Source organism: Schistocerca gregaria, chromosome 5 (assembly GCF_023897955.1).
Source record: "Schistocerca gregaria isolate iqSchGreg1 chromosome 5, iqSchGreg1.2, whole genome shotgun sequence".
Classification (NCBI taxonomy): Eukaryota; Metazoa; Arthropoda; class Insecta; order Orthoptera; family Acrididae; genus Schistocerca; species Schistocerca gregaria.
Window position 1 is genome coordinate 293,514,118 of NC_064924.1, and position 23,896 is coordinate 293,538,013.

Genomic DNA, 23,896 nt, shown 5'->3' on the forward strand with positions numbered 1-23,896 from the left:
ATGCTGCTTTAGAATGTTTTAACCCTGCAATGCATCTACATCTACATCCATACTCCGCAAGCCTCCTGACAGTGTGTGGCGGAGGGTACCTTCAGTACCTCTATCGCTTCTCACTTCTATTCCAGTCTCATATTGTTCGTGGAAATAAGGATTGTCGGTATGCCTCTGGGTGGGTTCTAATCTCTCTGATTTTAACCTCATGGTCTCTTCGCAAGATATACATAGTAGGGAGCAGTGAAGGTATGTGCTCGAAACTTCAACAAAACCCCGTTCCGAGCTACTGAGCGTCTCTCCTGCACAGCATTCCACTGGAGTTTATCTATCATCTCCATTATGCTTTCGTGATTACTAAATGATCCTGTAACAAAGCGCGCTGCTCTCCGCTGGATCTTCCCTATCTCTTCTATCAGCCCTATCTGGCACGGATCCCACACTGCTGAGCAGTATTCAAGCAGTGGGTGAACAAGCATACTGTAACCTACTTTCTTTGTTTTCGAATTGCATTTCCTTAGGATTCTTCCAATGAATCTCCATCTGGCATCTGCTTTACCGACGATCAACTTTATATGATCATTCCATTTTAAATCACTCCTAATGTGTACTCCCAGATAATTTATGGAATTAACTGCTTCCAGTTGTTGACATGCTATATTGTAGCTAAATGATAAGGGATCTTCCTTTCTATGTATTCGCAGCACATTACACTTGTCTACATTGAGATTCAATTGCCATTCCCTGCACCATGCGTCAATTCGCTGCAGATCCTCCTACATTTCAGTACAATTTTCCATTGTTACAACCTCTCGATATACCACTGCATCATCCACAAAAGCCTCAGTGAACTTCCAATGTCATCCACAAGGTCATTTATGTATATTGTGAATAGCAACGGTCCTACAACACTCCCCTGCAGCACACCTGAAATCACTCTTACTTTGGAACACTTTTCTCCATTGAGAATGACATGTGCATTCTGTTATCTAGTAACTCTTCAATCCAATCACACAATTGGTATGATAGTCCATATGCTCTTACTTTGTTCATTAAATGACTGTGGGGAACTGTATCGAACGCCTTGCGGAAGTCAAGAAACACGGCATCTACATGGGAACCTCTGAGTCTCCTGGACGAATAGCACGAGCTGCGTTTCACACGATCATCCTTTTCAAAACCCATGCTGATTCCTACAGAGGAGATTTCTAGTCTCCAGAAAAGTCATAATAATCGAACATAATACGTGTTACAAAATTCTACAACTGATAGACGTTAGAGATATAGGTCTACAGTTCTGCACATCTGTTCAATGTCCCTTATTGAAAACGGGAGAGACATGTGCCCTTTTCCAATCTTTTGGAAGGCTACGTTCTACTAGAGACCTACGGTACACCGCTGCAAGAAGGAGGGCAAGTTCCTTCATGTACTCTGTGTAAAATCAAACTGGTATCCCATTAGGTCCGGCGGCCTTTCCTGTTTTGAGCGATTTTAAATGTTTCTGTATCCCATGCATGGTGGTGCAAATATGCATTGGCATTCAGTTTCCATCAGCATTATAAAGCAGCGATAGTTTTTTAAGACTATCCTACATTCCTGAATTACCACACTTTCATTATTGGCAATTTTTAAAGTGTCGATCTTCCATGCAGTGTAATATTTGGTGTTGACATTGTACAATCTTAGTTCTCGCCTACTGACTATTTGAGTAATCAACAGTCACTGTTGTAGCTGAAGGTAAGCACTAAAACAATGTCTTTTGATGGCCTAATTTGTACATTTTATATACAAACAAGACTGAATCTTCCATGCTTCAAACCCAGATGTTCATTAGCTTTCAAAACTGCTTGTAATAGGTTAATAAACTATTGTATAAAATGAACCAAGAGATACTTACACCTGGCTACTTTGGTGGATCAGATGGAGCTGATTATCACAAGTCATCACCATTCTATTATGACAAAAGTCAACTACAATCAGTTAAGGAAATGTCACCAATGGATAAGGAGCTTCTACAACATAGGTCTGGGCTTGATTTTAATGAAGATGCCCAAATTTGTTCATACCATAATGCCCTCTTGATGACAAAATTTCTGTTCTTACAGAGACTTGCTGAAACCCATTTGGTAAAGAAAAGACATGTAACCAAGAAGGCTTTAATAGCAGTAACCACTGCAATGTCTGATAGGCTGACTAATGAAGTTTTTAAACCTGATCAGAAAATTTGTACCAAATGTAGACACAAAGTGGCCCAAAAAGAATCATCCTAGCACAATAAGCAAGAATCACCAACTACTGAAGACACAGTTGTTGTCGATGCTTGCTTCACTGCCAATACTTCATTATCATCATGTGGAGAGTCACCATTAAAGCTTTAACGGATCAGCAAAAGGGATCCAATGGGATACATAAAGTGCAACATTCTGAAAGCCCAAGGCAGCATTACTAGGGTAACTGCCACAGCCACTGGTGTGAGCCAAGTAGCTATCACCCAAATGCAAATGGAAGAGTGCCAGAAACATAAAGATATGGACATCTTACTTGAAGAACTTATGATAAGCTTCAGGCTTCAAGAAATTGCAGTAAATTTTGACCCTGGCCCCAAATAGCTGGATTATTGAAGAAATGGCTAAGGAATTTGCTGTATGGTGGAGAAGTCTAGGAAACTTAAGATGGAAGATGGAACTTTGGCAACACTTGCAAACTGAAAAGGGAAAAAGCGCAATGATGAAGTAAAACAAAATGTCCTCATTTTTGAGTTGATGAGTTTTCTTGCTTATGCCGAGACTAAAAGTATTGTGTTGCCATGACAATAAGTGGGAAAAATAATTCACAAGCAGAAACACCTGCTCCTTTGCAAACTGAAAGAAATATTCATTGTTTATTGTAAGCAACATGGAAATCAACTGAGATTCTCAAAATTTTCTGAGCTTATGTAGAATGTTAGATTAATGATGGCTTCAGAAACATCCATCCAAGACGAGTGCAAGATTTTGAGAAAAAAAATTGTATGCGGTTTGGACTCAAAAGATTGTATGCCACAACATTGTGAGGAACGTCCAGAAAAAAATACAACTAGAGGCTTTTCTTGAAGACACTTTTAGAGACTATGACCCTGAAGAAGTAATGTAATACAAGCAATGGGTCCATACTGATAGACACACACTGGAGACGTGTCAGAGCACTGTTGACAATTTTGTGGAGGCACTAATATTGAAAATTACTGGTTTAAGAAGTCATCACTTTGTGACAAAACCCTCAAGTTTATACCTTAAGCAGCTAAAATATTGATGGATTTTGCTGAGAATTATTCATTTGTTGTTCACGATACTGTACAAGGATTCATTGGGAGCATAATCAGACCACATTACATCCATTTGTTACTCATTTTGGTGGCAAAGAATGTCAGACTATTAGCATTTGTATGATCAGGAAATGTCTCTGCCATGATAACCATTGCTGTCCTTGCCTTTCAAATAAAGCTAATAGCATATTCAAAGATAAAGATTGAAAACATTAAGAATGTTTATTTCTTTAGTGATGGTTCAGCTACTCATTATAAGAATTTCAGAAGTTTCATCAGTTTATGTCTGTTATGTTTATTTGGGGATCACTGCTGAATGGAATTTTTTTGGAACAAGCCACAGTAAATCACCTTGTGCTGGCATCAGGGGAACAGTACAAAGACTAGCAGCCCATGCTACTTTGTAGAGGCCCCAAATATTGACTCCAAATGATTCATTCAAATTCAGTGATGATAGTATTCCAGGCATAAAGTTGTTTTATGTACCAAAAGAAGATTTTAAGAACATTCAGGCTGATCAAGGTACAAGGTTTAACATGGGACACACAGTATCTGGAACATGAGACAATCATCAGTTTAAGCCAATTGATTGTAATCAGCTCAGAGTAAGCAAGTTTCCAATGATGCTACAGCATGCACAGTTAATACCTCTGAAACAGATGAAGAAATTCCAGCAATCTCAATTGCAAGTTTACAACCAGGACAGTAAGTTGCATGTACGTATGGCAATTTTTGGTTGGTTGGAGAAGTGTGTTAAGTTTCTTATGAACAACAAGATGTCCTCATCAGCTTTATGCACCCACATTGTTCTGCTTGTTCCTTACACTGGCCAACTGCTAAAAACACCCGCTGGATTCCTGTGTGTCGTGATTTTAGAAGCACCTTCAACATCATCACTAGGAAGACAATCCAGTTTTCTTCAATCTGTCCTCGACAAAGCTGTAGAACTATGTAACCAAAAATGGAACTGCCTCTTTAGTGTTTTTGTTTTGCAGATTTGCTGTGTTGTGCATTATACTTGTTTGTGGCATATGTTAAATTAGTGTTTGAAACTGTGACTTAATGAGAAAAATATTTCACTTTTCAATCTTCTCAAAGTACTAGAATAATAACTTTTGAAATGTATTCTTACTCATCAATATCGATCCAGAAATTAAACAATATCGATCTGAAAGCTTAAAGAATGCTCTCTCCAGCTGTGGTAAGAAAAAAGGATTGAACACAACACAGTTGAGATATTGCCCCCTAAAAATACCTTAACATTTGAATGTAGGAAATTTTGTCCAACTTTGCAGATGCGTATCTTTGCATCTAGGCTTCCAATGTTAATTAAATTTGATTTGTATATAGACTTCATAGGTAGGAATAACCCTCTGAATTTTTGATGTGATTGGTTCATATGAAAAGTAGCAGTGGTCAGTCAAATCTTGGCTCTCAGAATAGCAGACCAAATTTTTTAGCCACTTTGGAGGCTTGTATCTGTATTTAGGTGTGGCTAAATCCCAAATTTTTGCCATGGTGTGATTCAGCATAAAAAGTTGTCTATGTATATTAAACAAATGACTGAATGTTTGCTAGAACTTTTTAAAAAGCCTAACAAACATGGCACATTTTCACCTTCGCATGTGATGCGCAGATGAGTAGCCCTTCTTTAAAAGCCTCTAAAAATTCAACCACTGAATATACTGGACTGAAATTTGGTTTACAACCATTAAAGACCATATAGAACCTTCACATCAAATTTCATTAGATTTGGAGATAGTCGAGTGGGGACCCCTGGTCCCTTGATGTGGAATGACCCACAGTTATTCCACAGGAAGCACTGTGGCTGTAGCACTGGAGACTCTTGTAGAAATTTATGATGAGTTTGACAAGGAGCAAGCACTGCAGAAAATAAAAACATATCACAGGCATCTACGTGCGAATGATACAAGTACAATCCAATATTTCTTGATCATTTATGTCTCAGTTGCATCAGCCAACAGTTTTTTAACTGAAACTAACAAAAAAATTATCTTTGCTCTATGATAAATCTAGAACAACTGCCCAGTCTGTCCATTTTATCAACTGAACGAAAATTTTTCAAGTAAAATAAATTTCAATGACATTATTGTACATTTTCATAAAATAAAGGCATGTAAATGTGTACTATAATAATACCAGTAATAACTACTATCTACACACGCGAGACAGATATAACTGATATTAGTATTGTACAAGCTTTTGTTTCTAGACATATAAAATAAAAAGTAATTTTCTATTGTTTGCTATTTCTTTACACATTACCTGGTGATTGATGTGCTAAATGCTGATCCATTTTCTAACTTTCTCACCTGTGTCTTTAAGAATATAGGTCTATATTACAATGATTATAAAGCAGAGTAACACATTATAAATAGACTTGACTTTTCAGTCAGCCAGTCTGGTTTCTGTACTATTGTAAATAGCCTTTCACTCCCTGTATTTTATCCTGATTAACTACAGAATTTCAAATACTGAATTCCACTCAATAGTCTCACAAGTTTTCTCTATATCCACTAAAGCTATAAACATTGATTTGCCTTTCTTTAACCCATCTTCTAAGGTAAGTCGTATGGTCAGTGGGGCCTTCTCTGGCATGTTCTACATTCCTCTGGGACTGAAAATGATTTTCCTCAAGGTTGGATTCTACCAGATGTTCCATTCTGCTGCAAATAATGTGTGTCAGTATTTTGCAGCCATGGCTTATTGAACAGATAGTTCAGTAACATTCACATGTCAGCTTCTGCCTCCTTTGGAGTTGAAATTATTACATTGTTCTTGAAGTCCGACTGTATCTCACCTGTCTTACGTATGTTGCACAACAGGTGGAACAGTTTTTTCATGAGTGGCCCTCCCTGTGATCTCAAAAATTCTGAGGAAGTGTCAACTATTCCAAGGGCCTTGTTTTCACTGAGGTCTTTCAGTGCTCTGTCAAATGCTTCTCACAGTATCATTCCCCTTGTATAGACTATCTGTTTATCCTTCCACCTTTCAGCTCTCCTTTCTTTGCTTAGTACTGGCTTGCCATATGAGCTCTTGATTTTTGTACTGTTGCTTTGCTTTCCAACCAAAAACGGTCTCTAATTTTTCTGTAGGCAGCATCTGTCTTTTCCCTTTTTATGCATACTTCTACAACCTTTCATTTCTCCTCCAGCCATTCCTGCTTAGCCAATTTCCACCTTCTATTAAACTTATTTTTTACACACCTGTATAGCCTTTCACCTACTTCCTTTGCTGCATTATTATATCTCTCCTTTCATCAGTTACAGTCAACATCTACTGAGTTACCCAGGGATTTCAGCTATGCCTTGTCTTTTATCTATTTCAACTTCTGCTGCCTTTCACGTTTTGTCTCTCAAAGCTACCCATTTGTCTTCTCTACTTTCTTGTATTCCTTTCCCCCACTTTATTCAATCATTGCCTAATGCTCCCTCTGAAACTCTCAACAAACTCTGGTCTCTTCAATTTGTCCAGACCCCATCTCATTACTTACCTGCCTATTTGCTGTTTCTCCAGTTTCCATCTGTAGTTGAGCATCAATAAATTACAGTCAGAGTCCATGTCTGTCCCTGAAAAGTCTTACAGTTTGAAATATGGTTTTTGAAATCTCTTATCTTTATACAATCAATCTAAAGTCTTCCAGTATACACCAGGCACTTCTACGGATCTACACTTCTTTCGTGGTTCTTAAACGAAGTTTTAGTGATGATTAAATTATCCTCAGTGCAAAATCCTATCAAGTATATACCCCTTCATTCCTTAACCCTCTCCTGGTCCAAGTTCTCCAACCAGTTTTCCCTCTTTTCCTTTTCCTACTATTGAATTAATATCACCTGCTGCATTCAAATTTTCATCTCACTTAACAATCTAAATAATTTATTTTATCTCATCATACATTCATTCATCCTCTTCATCATCTTCGGAACTAGCTGATGTATACTCCATAAGGTGTTGGTTTTGTGTCAGTCTCGCAGTTTCTTAATCATTATTAGACCTACTCTACATAATCCCTATAACTGTACTCACGTGACCAGCACGCCCTTTTCTTCCTGTGACCGCACTTCATTCACATTATATCTAACTTCTCTCTATCAATTTCCCTTTTTAAATTATCTAATCTACCTACCATATTAAGGGATCCAACATTCCACACTCCTATCTGTAGAATGCCAGTTTTGTTTCTCCTGATGACAGGATCCTCTTGAGTAGTCTTGGCCCGAGTATCCCAACAGGGGACTCTTTTACCCATGAACTATTTTACCCAAGAGGAGGCTATTATCATTAACCGTACAGTACAGCTGCATGCCATTGGGAAAAATAACAGTTGTAGTGTTCCATTGCTTTCACCTGTTCGCAGTACCAACACAGCACAGAACTATGACCATGCAAAGGCAAAATGTCGGAGGAGAAAGAAATTTCCAAATGCCGTTTCTCACGGACTCTTAAGTAAGCTAAGGTCCTACTCTTCTTCCACCATATCGTTGAACAAATGGCATTAGTTTAGCGAACAATGATGGTGAAACTGGATAACTAAAGCTTGCTTTGATCCACGTGATTATGTACATGAGAGAGATGGTCACCAACTTGAGGACTAATTTACTGTGAAAGATCCTGAGTTTTCCACATATCTGGAGGAAAAAAATATGTCAGCAGTAAGAAACAGATGCATTGTGTCACTTATGCGCATACTAAGTTGACACTCCAGTCGCCCTGCCGAAAGTCTACTTAGTTTGCACGCAAATTTTTTAAAATAATTATTTTGCAAACGAAGCTGATAAAATGTCTTGGCACGATAGAAACATCCGTGGTGTAACATAAGGCAGGAAATCAACTGTCATACTTTCTCATTTACATATGCAACTTTGTTCATTTGATTGCTCTGTCTGGTTGGTTGGTTGCTGGTTGAATGATTAAAGGGCCCAAACTGTTCTATCCGAATTGTTAGTTGTGCCTGTTAATTCTGAAACATAATACGACAACTTAATCTGCTGCTGTTGACTTTCGCTCTGTCCACAAATTCGTTTTACAGTAGAGTTTACGGAACATGGTTTGTTTAATGCTCTGTTTTTATGATTATCAGTATCACTCTTTGCGTTAACGTAATTGTCTAGGTGATCACGTGGCTTAATTCATGTGGTGCAAAGGAACTGGAACTGATGTCATTACTACTGATTCTACTGTCACGCCTCGTAAGAAATTGTAATGCGTTCTGCAATCGCTGCTTCATTCTTGACCGGCGTACATTGCATTTGTTGCGCACATTTACGGCGCCGGTAGAGAAAAAACAATGAGTACGTATTTTAGATGGTATTTTTTTCTATAGCTAACTATCTATCAACCTCGGTAGGGCTACCTCAGAAATCACATCACTGAGAATTTCCGTAAATATTTGGTATCTTGTCCTTCATTACTTAAAAAAAAAAAAAAAAAAAAAAAAACCTCGTGATCCGATCCCATCATAATTGCAACTGAATTTATGGGTTTGTAATGTGCAGTTGTGTAAATCCTGCTACATTGTGCCAGAAAAGGCAAGATAAAATTTGTCAACAAGAAGACAAAAGTGGAATTTTCTCAATACTCCTCCTTTCATATTGTATTCAGTTGCGAAGATTTATTTGAAGTATTATTATTTTAAGATTTATTATTGGAACAATAGGGGGTTTAAATCAGACATCAATATGGCAAATTCCATCATATTCATCAATGCCGATTCTGTGAAAAAGAAGAATGCGTAACGCTTTTGGGGACAATCAGCTGCTAATCTGTTCCGACTTATCCTGTAACCCAGAGTATAGTTAAAATCGATGAGATAAGAAACGCCTTACCACTAGACTTTCTGTGTATTTGAATGCACTGCGAAATAATTTGCAGCAAATGACACGCGACGCTTTTTTGTTTCCATCCTTGTACAGTTCTGTCTATAGTCCCAATTCGAGTACAAGCCTTTTCTCTCCCTCCGTTTTTAAGATTTCCGTGTCAATATTTTGTACATGTAGGAAACACATTGTGTAACACACTCGTTGATCAAACACAGGTCGGAGAGTGTAACTGCTGTCAGCTGGTTACTCCATTCCCAGGTTTCAGCACACACTGCCGTCAGCTGGTTCCTCTTACACTTGGCGCACCTGCTGCTTGATTTCCGTTGTAATATGGGTGTTGAGGCCAGCAAGGGGAAACATCTCTTCAACCGCAGACGTTCCGGTTAATGTTCAGTTCCGTTTCAGATAGTGCCAATACCTCACAGACAGCTTTACGGTAACATATTTTGCAGATGAAAACGTCAAAAAGTTGACTTACTTTCCCTGTTTTCATTCACTAATGTATTCTGTCGTCACTGAGGGCAATAGGCAATAATGTCTTCTGGCGTCACTGAGGAATAAATGTTGCACAGAAACGTGTAATCAGGCTAATAAAGTTGTGTTCACTTTAGAGCCTATTGTAGACATATCATTAAACGGTTGGGCTTTATTACAGCAGTCTCACCATAGATTTACTCCCGTATGAAGTTTGTTGTGAACAATCACAGTTCGGAAACAACACTTAACGTTCATAAACGTAATCCTAGAAGAACAAATGTCTTACTCTGTTCTTCACTCGGTCATAATGTGGCACACACAGAAGCGATGCACTCAGCCGTAAAATTCGCTTAAAGGAACTAGAAGTCGTGCATTGTTTCATCTATCTTGGGTCAGCCATACGAATCACGCTAGGGCGAGTGTCTATGAAGAAGCTCATCAAGATCTGACAGGACAGAGCAGTAACGACCACTACAAAGGTCCGGCTTATTGAAAGACTCCTGCTTTCCGTTTTCTTTTATGGCTGCGAGACAAGGACCCCTAAAGACAGAGACAAACAGCACATCGATGCATGTGAGTACTGCTGGCAAAGGATGCTGCGCGTAAAATGGACTCAAAGAAGAACAAATGTGTCCATTACTGAGAAACTCAATATCTCCACGCGCCTTTCTTCACGTGTCAACCAAAAAATTCTCCAGTTCTTTGGCTATATAGTATTGTGAGATGAAATGGAGAAAACCCGGCGAAAATATCATGGAAGGCAAGTCAGAGGGCGAAAGACCGAGAAGAAGACTGATAAAATCGAGAAGATCTTGGATCTTACCTCTTCAGCAGGTTCTAAGAGAAGTTGGTAACCGTCCGGAATGGAGACGCTTCATTCGTGAAGTCACGACGCTCAACAATGATGTAAATTGAAGGTGGAGAGGTAGGGTGTGTGTGGAGGGGGAGGGGGAGAAAGGAAAGGAAAGGGACTGCTGATGTCAGCTACGTCGTAACTTTATGTAGAATCAAAAACGACGAGTGAAAATGTGTACCATACCAGTATTCGAACCCAGGATCTCCGGGTTATTAAGCAGTTGCTTTCACCAGCGCGGCACCGGCACACAGTGTCACTGATACATAGTCACCGTCCATGTCGTCCATGCTCGTTACTTTATGGTCAAACGAAGTTATGCTTCCGCACTGAAACTGGTGGATTCATTGCCCTTCGAGGCGAATCAGTTATATGAATGCATGGTTCTAGGTAGAAATGTCGGTCGGCCTAGAGGCATGCAAAGATAGTCCGCGCAGTTGCAATAAACATTGTGTTCAGGTGGCTAATTGGAACACGCAACTGCTTAATAAGCAGGAGATCCCGGCTTCGAATCTTGGTCCGGCACACATTTTCATTCGCCTTTGCTGATTCTGCATGAAGTCCCGATGACACTAGATCGCGTGTTCCTTACCTTAACTCCCCCCCCCCCCCTCTCCTCCATCTTCAGTTTACACAATATATATCACAGCTGCAGATTCCTAGTGGTGTCTTTCCGAAAAAAACAGACACCACACATTCATATAATAAAATTCTCTGATCGTATACCCAATAAAGTAAACAATTTAGTATATAACGAAAACGACTTCAAACAGAAATCGTGATGTTTGACAATGTATTCTACTTCATACAATGATTTATGAATGTGTAATAACATGGACCCAGCATGAACCATGGATCTTGCTGGGGCAGGGTGGCTTGCGGGCCTCAACGATAGAGACAGGCGTACCGTGGGTGCAACCAGAACCGAAGTATGTGTGGAGTAGTGGCGGACAACGGGGGGGGGGGGGGGGGGGGGGGAATCAGTGGTGGACTAGAGGGGGGGGGGGGGGGAGAGGATGGAGTGGGCGACCCCGAGCCTCCGATACTGGGAAGCCTACAAATCTTGAGGTCCCCAGGACGATATTATATTTACTCAAATATGCCTAACATGGACGAAATACGTTCAGTAAATAGACAGATTGGATGGAGGTCCCATCAGATGGCAATTGCCAATTGGTGTTCAGAATTTTTAGATATTTCTGTAAAGCGTTGCGTGAAACTTACAAACTGTAGAATGATAAGCATTTGAAGGTGACTGCAGAATGAGTCTACTGCCGCCGACGTACATTTCGCGTAAGAACCACGAAGATTAGAGAAATTACGGCTCGTACGGAGCATACAGATAGTCGCTTTTCCTTCGCTCTATTCGTTTTTGATACATTTATCATCTAAACAGGCCCGCTATAACTACAGTTACATCAGTGTAGAAGACAGCACTGTGGAACCAGAATGAGATTTTCACTCTGCAGTCGAGTGTATTTTCACTCTGCAGCGGAGTGTGCGCTGATATGAAACTTCCTGGCAGATTAAAACTGTGTGCCGGACCGGGACTCGAACTCGGGACCTTTGCTTTTCAGGGGCGCAAGTGCTCTACCGAGTCCCAGTCCGGCACACAGTTTTAATTTGCCAGGAAGTTTCATTGTGGAGTGATTCATTCTCACGTGTTCCCTCTGACGCCAACTGTTTTGAAACTGTTAGATTTATGCTTCTCTTTTACTTATAGATATGAATTACTTGTAAAAAGAAACAGGAAAACGTCTGAAATGTTTGATACTCGCTGGAGTGCTCTTTGAAATTTAGTTAAAGTCGTGAGAGAAAGCGTGGAAATAATTGTAAGGACTTTGGAATATATGCAAGATCTGTCCGTGGCGAATCTCGATGCCAGATCTGCAGCGAGTTTACTCCTTCCAGCTGTATGTGATTTTATGACTATCAACTTTTGCTACACGATTGCGGAGGAAGTAAATTTAGTCCAACAATATCTACAGTCTCCAAAAAGATTTTGAATAAAGGACTCGCCAAATGAAACACCCCGGTTGCAGTTTTAGTGAAGGAACACACTACAGTTATAGACAACGCAGCTAACTTCTCGCATTAATAATGCAATGATATGTTCATTAACATTGACCGAGAAAGAAGAAAGAGAGTAAATAAAACAATGCCTGGTGAACTAGCTCATGTCGCCGGATTATCGATTCAAGAAGAAGTTCGTCGATCAGTGTATTGGCCAATTTATACAAGACTGTCACAACAATACACGGCCATAGAGGTAACCGCCAAGATTTTCCGAATTGTTCAAAGCAAATTTCTGCTTGAAGTTTTGTACTGCACAACCCTTTAGATACCACTAACTCGTAGGGGATATGCTGTTTGAACAGGCTCTAACAGCACTGCAATAGGTAGGTGAAAAGATCAGACAATGTAGCTTACTCTCGTAATATTGTACTACAATAAGTTGTTCTGACAAGACCTTGCCTACACTCAAGGACGTAATCTGTGTGACTTGAAATAGTCGTCTGTACCAACACAACGAGGTCACGTAAGATCTGATATTCAGCTCCTCACGCTATAAATCACATACAGCTCGCTACATCGCTGTGTACAGAAGGATGGACACAATAACACATTTCGTGGTATAATGGGGTCAGTGGTAGCTATCTGAATATTAATTACAACGCATCTGACTACCAGGGTTCACTAGGTTAAACTACCACCAAAGCTAGTATCAGTCATCAGAAAAATACTAAATGCGAGCTTCTAGGAGGAGTAGGAATGATGTATGTACTTTACCAAGCTTCATAAAGGGGTAAATATAGTGGGAAGCGATAGTTAAAACGTCCATCTTCTTAAACAGATGTCTGCAAGATGATTGTTGATGAACACCACATGTTGAGAAATGAAGACCTCCTTTCTTAAAGATGAGCTACACCAGAATATTATACCTGATGGTTACACACAAACCGGCGGTCTTCCGAGTGCTGCAATACAGGTTTTGTACAATGCAGGACGCTGATGCATGTAAGTATGTTCATTTAACTATGCGCTCACAGAGTATACTGAAAAAATACTAGCTCTTCTTTTTGCCACTAGATGAAAAATGGAGGTGAAAGCAGTCAGAATGTGATGTGGGTGTAAGAAAAGGGGAGGAACTATCAAACCCATGATAACGGTGGTTCTGAAGCGTTTAGTAGGATATCCATAAGTTGCAACAACATGTTTTCAGTATTGTCTCCTGAATCAGCAACATCTTGCATCCTTAGTATGGCATGGTTGACATTTCTCACAGCATGTCTGGTGTAATCAGAGCGATATGTCGTGGTATGCTGTCCTCCAAGTCAGGAAAAATCCGGATACATCCCTCATAGACTCGCTCTTTCAGATGTCTCCACAGTCAAGAAGTCACGTCGATTTAGTTGGGGGATCTGGAAGGCCACACATCTTGAAATCGCCCAAAGATGATTCGGTCATTAGCTAAGATTTCTCGAAGCAAATCTTCCACATGGCAAGTGACATATGGTGCCGCCCAATCTTGCATGAAAATAGTGCCGTGGACGTGGTTGCATTCTTGCAACGCTGGTATTACATGTTTTACAAGGAGTTCCTTACAACGTGCAGATGTCAATGTATACCCAACAGGCCCGCGAGCTGTCATCTCCTCAAAGAAAAGCGGACTTAGAACGAAGGAGCTTGTGTAACCACACCACACAGTCACATAAGCTGGGTGCAGTGGCTGTTTCTGCTCAGCATGTGATGGAGTAAAACCCCATTTGCGACATTTCGGTGCAATCACGGCACTGTGCGGAGTAAAATGTGGCTCGTCCGTCCAAAGAATATCTCCCAGCCACATGTCATCCATATCCATGCGTGCCAAAGAACTAGCAAAGTCATGCCGTTGTAACCTATCTTAGGGCTTCATTTCGCGCACATTATGAATCTTTTAGGGATGATGTGTTGTTGTGGTCTTCAGTCCTGAGACTGGTTTGATGCAGCTCTCCATGCTACTCAATCCTGTGCAAAGCTTCTTCATCTCCCAGTACCTACTGCAACCTACATCCTTCTGAATCTGCTTAGTGTATTCATCTCTTGGTCTCCCTCTACGATTTTTACCCTCCACGCTGCCCTCCAATGCTAAATTTGTGATCCCTTGATGCCTCAAAACATGTCCTACCAACCGATCCCTTCTTCTTGTCAAGTTGTGCCACAAACTTTCTCTTCTCCCCAATCCTATTCAACACCTCCTCATTAGTTACGTGATCTACCCATCTAATCTTCAGCATTCTTCTGTAGCACCACATTTCGAAAGCTTCTATTCTCTTCTTGTCCAAACTAGTTATCGTCCATGTTTCACTTCCATACATAGCTACACTCCAAACAAATACTTTCAGAAACGACTTCCTGATACATAAATCTATATTCGATGTTAACAAATTTCTCTTCTTCAGAAACGCTTTCCTTGCCATTGCCAGTCTACATTTTATATCCTCTCTACTTCGACCATCATCAGTTATTTTACTTCCTAAATAGCAAAACTCCTTTACTACATTAAGTGTCTCATTTCCTAATCTAATTCCCTCACCATCACCCGATTTAATTTGACTACATTCCATTATCCTCGTTTTGCTTTTGTTGATGTTCATCCTCTTTTCAAGACACTGTCCATTCCGTTCAACTGCTCTTCCAAGTCCTTTGCCGTCTCTGACAGAATTACAATGTCATTGGCGAACCTCAAAGTTTTTACTTCTTCTCCATGAATTCTGATACCTACTCCAAATTTTTCTTTTGTTTCCTTTACTGCTTGCTCAGTATACAGATTGAATAGCATCGGGGAGAGGCTACAACCCTGTCTCACTCCTTTCCCAACCACTGCTTCCCTTTCATGCCCCTCGACTCTAATAACTGCCATCTGGTTTCTGTACAAATTGTAAATAGCCTTTCGCTCCCTGTATTTTACCCCTGCCAACTTTAGAATTGGAAAGAGAGTATTCCAGTCAACATTGTCAAAAGCTTTCTCTAAGTCTACAAATACTAGAAACGTAGGTTTGCCTTTTCTTAATGTTTCTTCTAAGATAAGTCGTAAGGTCAGTATTGCCTCACGTGTTCCAACATTTCGACGGAATCCAAACTGATCCTGCCCGAGGTCCGCATCTAACAGTTTTTTCCATTCGCCTGTAAAGAATTCGAGTTAGTATTTTGCAGCTCTCACTTATTAAACTGATAGTTCGGTAATTTTCACATCTGTCAGCACCTGCTTTCTTTGGGATTGGAATTATTATATTCCTCTTGAAGTCTGAAGGTATTTCACCTGTCTCATACATCTTGCTCACCAGCTGGTAGAGTTTTGACATGACTGGCTCCCCCAATGCCGTCAGTAGTTCTAATGGAATGTTGTCTACTCCGGGGGCCTTGTTTCGACTCAGGTCTTTCAGTGCTCCGTCAAACTCTTCACGCAGTATCTTACCTCCCATTTCGTCACCAGTGTAAAATGCGTCGCAAAATCTTTTGAACTGCTGACCACGAGAGAGACAATTTCAATGAAACAGCTTGAGCACTAGCTACACGATCTGAGGCACGTGCTGCACGATCGGCTGTAGCTATAACAACTTCATTAATCATTGCCATGGGTACAGGCCGCTTCACTCTCTCTGTTGCACAACCAAATCCAACTGTTTCTGCAGATTTCTTGATTATGTTCTTTAGCCCATTTATTGACAGGGGGCCCTCTTTGTAGCTGATTCTGTCAGCGATATTCCCGCAATACAGCCCTACTATTTCTGCAGTTCTGATACAACAACTTTATCGGCGGTGCACGATCTTTCTTGTTTTTCATACGGGAAACTTCACCCTCTTAACCCTTTACAATACAACAACCGTCACTTCTTAAAAGAATTCAACACGCACCACCGGGGACAAATAGCATACTGGCGTCAAAACAGGAAACGTTTCACATTCTGACGGCATATAGCGCTATAGTTTCACCTGGTGGTAAACAGTAGAACTGTTTTTTCAGCATAGACCGCGAGCGCACCGGTTAACACTCGGACGCTCAGACTTTGTCTGCCTCTCGAACGCCCAGAGGGGTCATTTTGACATCTACCATTTAAAAAAAGGTTTCTCAACTATTATTCCGAAATTTTAAGCACTTTTCATATTTTAAAGTTTACAAGATTTATAGCCATTTCAGATACAGAGTTGTGAATAAAAAGGGCACAAATTATATTATTTATTGACACATAAACAAATTTCACTGAACCTGGTTTCACTCAAACAAGTGTAAGTAAGTGACAGGCTTTTCTTTGTTCTAAATTCATAAAAATTGGACTTTTAATGTGCAGAGACATTTCAGCTACTTCATTGTTTAACACAATTGACACATTTGTATTCAGTTTCCTGTGTACGCTTTTAACAAAACATCTTCTTACAAAGACTGGCATTTGAAATAGTTTTATTACATTCGTAGAATTTGAAAACTTGACATTTATGACGCTTCTGTGGCACTTCGATTTCTTCTTCATTTTCATTTTTTTCGTACTTTTCTGTGGGCATCCGAGGAAAGCAACTCTTCACATACTCAGAGCGTAGCTGCTGAATAAAATGTCTTCTTTTGATCTTCTTCCCAATAATAGCCCTAAATACTACATATGCATTTATTCCCGAGGCCAAGGATATTGTAGGAGTAGTGCACTGGCCATTCTTCTTGAGGAAGCCTTGACTGAATACTGCCTCGCCATTTTGTGTACTATGTCAACCCCAAATTTTGTTTTGTTGTAATAACATACAAAAAAAAATGGTTCAAATGGCTCTGAGCACTATGGGACTTAACTTCTGAGGTCATCAGTCCCCTAGAACTTAGAACTACTTAAACCTAACTAACCTAAGGACTTTATACACATCCATCCCTGAGGCAGGATTCGAACCTGCGACCGTAGCGGTCGCGCGGTTCCAGACTGTAGCGCCTAGAACCGCTCATCCACTCCGGCCTGCTAATAACATACAGTTTATGGAGTTTGTTTCTCACTGGTATTTCTGGTAACACTAGGATGAAGGGAAGACATTACTAGTACATATTTTGCTTCCTTGCCTTGATAGATAGTCAAGGAAATACCACGTTTAAACACTTTGGAGAAATATAGACGTCTCTTCAAGGACTTCAGAGCATGTGGTAATTCTTTTCTTGCTCTGTTTACTGTCCCTACAGTGGAGGTTGAGTTTTCTTTCAATTTTTTGGCTAGTTTGAGCGAAGTGATTTTCTGAAGCGACATTTCTGCCTTTTCCCCGAAATGGTTCCATAATACGCATCACCACATAAACTGAAACCCTTTCGTCTTGGCATCGGGCAGTATCCTTACCAAGATAAGGGAAACCACTGAGACTATACTTGCTTTCAATATCAACAGCTAACCAGTATTTACTTGTCAGGGTTTGTGTGAACAGGCACATAGTTTTACTTGGGAAGAGCTGGTCGTCTGTTTTCATGCCACCTCCAGGTTTGTAACATATTGTACAGTTTTCTATGAATTTGTTCCAGACAGCAGAAACCGATGCAAACATATCATGCTGTAATCGTACATAGCATGTAGACTTCTCGTCGCACCCCAGGAATCTCACAATCTCAAGGAATCTGTTTCTACTCATCGTTCCACAAAAAATAGTAGGCCCCAGGAATCTGACTATAAGCTGTAAAGGTCTGTACTTCGGCAACGACCCACACCACGAGCATAAATAATTGCAATAAATGCTTCTAGTTCTTGAGAGGTCATTGACCAGCTGTCATTTCCTAGTATTCTGTGTGCCTCTGTTATAGTACATTTCGAGATATTTTTGATTACATAATAGTCTATGAACAAGTGCTAAGCACTTGATACATTTCTTTCTCTATGTGGTGCAGGTACAGGAGATTCTCTCAAAATATTGTGATTAGGAAGACGCCCACGTTGTGAATTAGGCACTGCTTCTGTCCAGACTGTTCTATCAGGAGCAACTTCTTTATGTCTTTCATCAGACGATGAAGAAGCAGTCACTTGTTCTACATTCCGGGGAAGAGGATTATCTCCTCTTCTGTTACATGATTCTTCTCGATTTGTAGAGCAAGAATAATAGAACAAATGTAAGAAAGCCGCCATAAAATCTAAATTAGGATCAGTAACATTAGATGTAGATAAGTATGTGATGACTATAAATTAGCAGCAATAATAATAACATACTTACTAGACTGTAAACTTTCATTATCTGTATGAGGAATCAGAATCATTAGTATTAGATTATTCATCTTCTCTCAATGTCTGTAATAAAAACTCTTCCTCTGAATCGTCAGAAAAAAGTTCGCCACCAACTGAAGTACACTCCGTAATTCTTTTTAACTCTGCAATAAACTCTCCATCTCGTAAATACTCTTTCCGATTCATTTCAATCTTCAGCTCACAATCACCTTTGAAAGACTGATTCTTACAAGGGAATGACGAACAATTGTGAACCGAGTTTATTGTTGTCATTTCATACGGCAATAATATGAACGAAAGTAAATTATTGCACTACAGAGTAAAGTAGCCGAGGCTTGAGAATGCATGAGATAAATGTGTGGCATGTTTATAAACAAAATTATAGCTTTTTTCTAAAGGGGTCAATATGACTCCTCTGGGCATTAGAAGTCAAACTGGAAAAAAGTGATAATCAATTAGACGAAATGCACTGTTTTTTATATAATGAAAGTACATGTCAAATAAATAAATGTCACGAAAGCTCGAGGCCCAAGGCAAATAAGGTCTCTGCAACGAACTTGCGACGTCACACTAGTCAGCTTGTTCGCCACACTTCGGGAAGGCTCGGTTCCGTGCAGGGCCCACGGGAAATCCTTTATAATTGAAACGATACCTACTAAAGATCTTAACAATGTCTTAACAAGGTCTTAACGACCGAAAAGGGTCATTTTGACCTCTCTGGGCGTTCGAGTATTAATGAACATACAAGGTGACAATTATTGAACTATATGGAAAAAAGTACATTAGTTACAAACTATGGTGTACACACAGTTTATTCAAGAAGTAAACGTCACTACAGATCCTCGGATTTCGGTTATGACATGTTCGATATTCCTGCCATCATTGACGATGATGTGACGCAGACGAATAGCGAAATTCTGCATGACCCGCGGAATGTCGGAACATCGATGCTGTCGATGGCCTCCTGAATGGCTGTTTTAGCTCAGCAATGGTTTTGGGGTTTTTTCTGTATACCTTGTCTTTAATATAGCCCCACGAAAGGGAGTAGCATGTGTTCAGATCCGGAGGATGTGGCGGTCAATCGAGGTCCTGTCAGTGGCCTCTGGGTATCCCAGAGCCACAATGTGGTCCCCAAAGTGCTCCTCCAGGACAACACTCTTCTACTTCGATGACGTCGAGCTCCGTCTTGCAAGAACCACATCTTGTCGGAGTCAGCGTCACTTTGAATAATGGGGATGAAATCGCCTTCCAAAATCTTCACGTGCCGTTCAGTAGTCACCGTGCGATCAAGGAAAATATCGCACCCATTATTCCGTGACTGGACATTGCATCCCACACAGTCACCCGTTGAGGGTGAAGATACTTCTCGATCGCGAAATGCTGATTCTCAGTCCCCCAAATGCGCCAATTTTGCTTATTGACGAACCCATCTAAATGAAAGTGGTCTTCGTCGCTAAACTAAACCATACAGCACATACTAATTCGTATCATGCCCAGCGGCCAACCGTGCAGTTTGAACGCCCTAACACAAACCATTCAGAAGTTATGACGATTTTATTTCAAATAGTTCAATAATTGTCACCCTATACCTACGATGTTTCAGGGTCTTGCGTTATATACAACCCGCGTCGCAGCACTCGGAACACATCAGTTTAATTATAAACACCTGGTACCATAAATTATTGAATGACAATACACGAAATATGTTAATTCATTGATTTGTCTCCCTCAGAGATTTGCAGTGATGTGAAGTGCAAATGTGACTGGACTGGTTTGTTCAGTATTTGTAAAACATGTTTTTTCCTTCAATTTAAATTCTTGTCAATATGAACACATATAATTTTCGAATTCTCGGCCCTAGTTATTATTTCGTCTCCATGTTACACTTATCATTGGTGTACTACGTCTAGATATGCAGAACTGAATATGTTGTGTCTTTTCCAATTTGAAAGTGTAGCCACTCATGGAAAACCTCTCGATAATATTTGTAAGTGCTTTATTTACCATTTCTTCTTATGTATGTTCGGACTGATTACACTGGTAGGGAAAGCCGCAAGAAGGACTAACTTTACTTGTTGCACATTAGAGGGGCTTGCTGTATGTTATAGAGAATATCACGTACAAATTGAATGATACAGTCTTTCTTTTGTATTCCATACACAAAAGAAGTGAAATTTCTTTGTTCGCTATTCTTCCTGGTGTTGCAATTTAAGCGGGGAGCATTGCTTGAACGTGAACAAAAATAAAAGCTAATGCTACGTTCAGCAAGTGGACTGTGTTGCATGATCTCCTATCCTGGGCACTCCACTTCTACAATTTTTTTATTGGGCTGCAGCGCATGGCAGACCGAGCTGCCTTCAGAGTAGCAGCTGCACTGTGCAGGCAGTGTTCCCCTGGCGGAGGTGAGTCAAAACGACAGATGGCGATGAGTTCAAGCGCACGTGGAGCAACGGCATGGGAAGCAGCGCTGTTTGCCAGGCAGACACGGAGTGAAAGCACACACCACCTAGCAGGAAAGGCGCTGCAAAACACGTGGACAATGTTGAGACAAGTTTGATAATTTAAAATGTGAATTACGTTGCTACTGCCTCAGAATGAGGGTTTTTCCAAACAACGTTGCAGAAGTACTCATTCCCATCAGAGCATAATCCCCTGCCTCACTCCATCACTCAGCAACTAACTCTCTTTTCAGTAGCAGGAACCCGACTGTGGAATGATCTTCGTCACTCCACCAGAGAACTGAATAATATCTCCAGCTTTATAAGACTGTTAATGACGTATCTACTGAAAGAAAAAAAGTCTAGCTTTATTCAGTACGCAACCCTTGTCGCATCACAACTAAATACCCTTCTTTCCAGCACGATCTGCCTCAATTCTCAAAGCTCTTAGTCGATGCAGTTTACCTAAGTTTCTCTCCCTCAGAACTCACCATCATCATTATTATTATTGAGAGTAGTAGTATAAGCAGCAGCAGCAACAGTAGTAGTGTCGCTAGTTTAGCACTACTACCACTTAGTAGTCTTATTTACATCCTCATTAGATGCATTCAAGCCGTGTTTTAAATCATTTTGGATCCTAATAACATAATTTATTACTATTTATAATATTAAAATTATCGTCATTTCTTAACTAACTGTGTCAAATCTTGATCCGATGAAAAAGAAGGCCTGATGATACTGAAATGAGCAGATTAGATAAATAAACGAGTAAAACAGACATACCTCTGCACAAAGGAAAATATTAAATGACCAGAATGTTTCGCTATTATCGTAGACTGTTAGGTTTACCTTTAGGACTTTGCAAAGTGCAAACAATCAACTAACTGTGTACAAGTCTATGTTTTGGTAGTTTTTGTTTGGTAGCAGAACATGGAACTCTAAGGTACCGAATTTTTCTTAATAGCACAGTGTGTCTGAGGAGTCCCTACACCCCAGATCAGAACAATGTATTGTGTATCGGAGTACGTACATACAAAATCTACGAGTCCAACGGATATGCACCATTGTCTCTTACACAGAGAGCTTGTGTCTCCATGTCCTCTATGTCTCGTGGACTCTCAGGGGTTATGTTTCGAAAGACTTTCTCGACATTTTGCGCTTTTCTTCATTACTCTAGTACCGTGGTGATCCATATGAGACTTATTTTCCATAATGAGTTGTGAGTTAAGGCCCAGTTTCTTGGTGGCTATATCAATGGGGCTATATCAGTAGCTGAGCCATGACCAATCTAGCGAACTCGAAGTTGTTCATCACGGAACTCACACACTTGAGCAGCGAAGTGTGCTGCAGTTCTCTTCTGCGTCTTTGAGCTCATGCATTAAACACGTTTGCAACATGTCCGAATAAGAATTTCCGTTCATATGGCCTTCAAGAAAAAGTGATCCCTTCAAGTATCGTGATGAAAACCAGACCAGTATCATGAGACTATTTCCTTCCCAAGTCTTGCACATGACTGGGATTTTCCTTTCACCAGAAAACCACATTCCTTCTCTGTGAATTGCGACACTGCGCGTATCTCTCAAAAAATAATAATCTTGAGGGGTCACGGTACGCCTTATCATGGAAAGAGCTTATGCCCCCCATGTATACCAATGACAATGAGGTCTTATTAAGTTACCTTGGTGTATACTCCACGGAGACGGACAACATGCCGACTACGAACACGTCAAACCCAAAGTTTTTAACAGGCATTACTTGGATGAAAGAACTCATGGAGAATAAGAAAGCAACTGGATTAAGGGTTCAAAAATTCATGAGCAACACTTCATGATTTTTCCAACTACAAGAAAATAGCGGGAAATCATACATGTACGGATTGCAGGATTAAAGTTAAAACTACAGAAAAGGAGCGAACCAGGAGCAGTGAGAGAATGGAGAAGTATTTGGAAGAAAGAAGACGTACTAAACAAGTCACTCGAGATCGTAAAGAATCGAAATGACCCAAATAAAAACTGCGTTGCCACAAAGATCGTAAATGTTTGAAAAAATCATTTAAGAATCACTGGTTTCGGTCAACCCCTCAACATTAAGCAATATAAAATTATTTACATCAGCCTGTATTGTGTGGCTCTTACTGTTGCGGCAAAAAATATAATAAAAACCATCCTGCATCGCTAAAACTGTTGTCATCAGTAAAATGCCTCAATACAAGTTCTAAGCTGTTGTGGGGTGTGTAATCTGAATATTGCAGCACAGCTTGAACGCTACACAGGAACAAGTAACCTGAATATAGACGATGTGGTAAGGTTATTTGAATGCATGAATGATCGATTGGCTGAAACCGGAAATGAGTAAAGGTAATTTAAATTTTGCAACAAGATAAATAAATTATTTTTCCGCGACTGGTTGCTACGTTCTTTATAACTTTATATTCCACGGTCGCTGCACAGAAAGTGGACCTTATGGAGCCCAACATTCAGAGTTATTTAATCAGAAGCTCTCGGTGGTTCTTAAATATGACATTCTCCAAATATAAACATAAAACAATAAAAAACCAAAGTATTACGAGAGGTAGTCATACAATTTTAATTCATCTCGAAAAAGTACAGATACATTATTGTTATACACCACCTCAGTCCAAACAGTTGCGAAGTGGATTAATAGAAATTGACAAAAGTTCAGATAGTGACTTTAAATGCTTCAGGTGTTGCTCAACATTGTTTCTCCCCAGCGCACAGAACGTTCAGACTATTAGAAAAGTCATTTATTGGGATGTT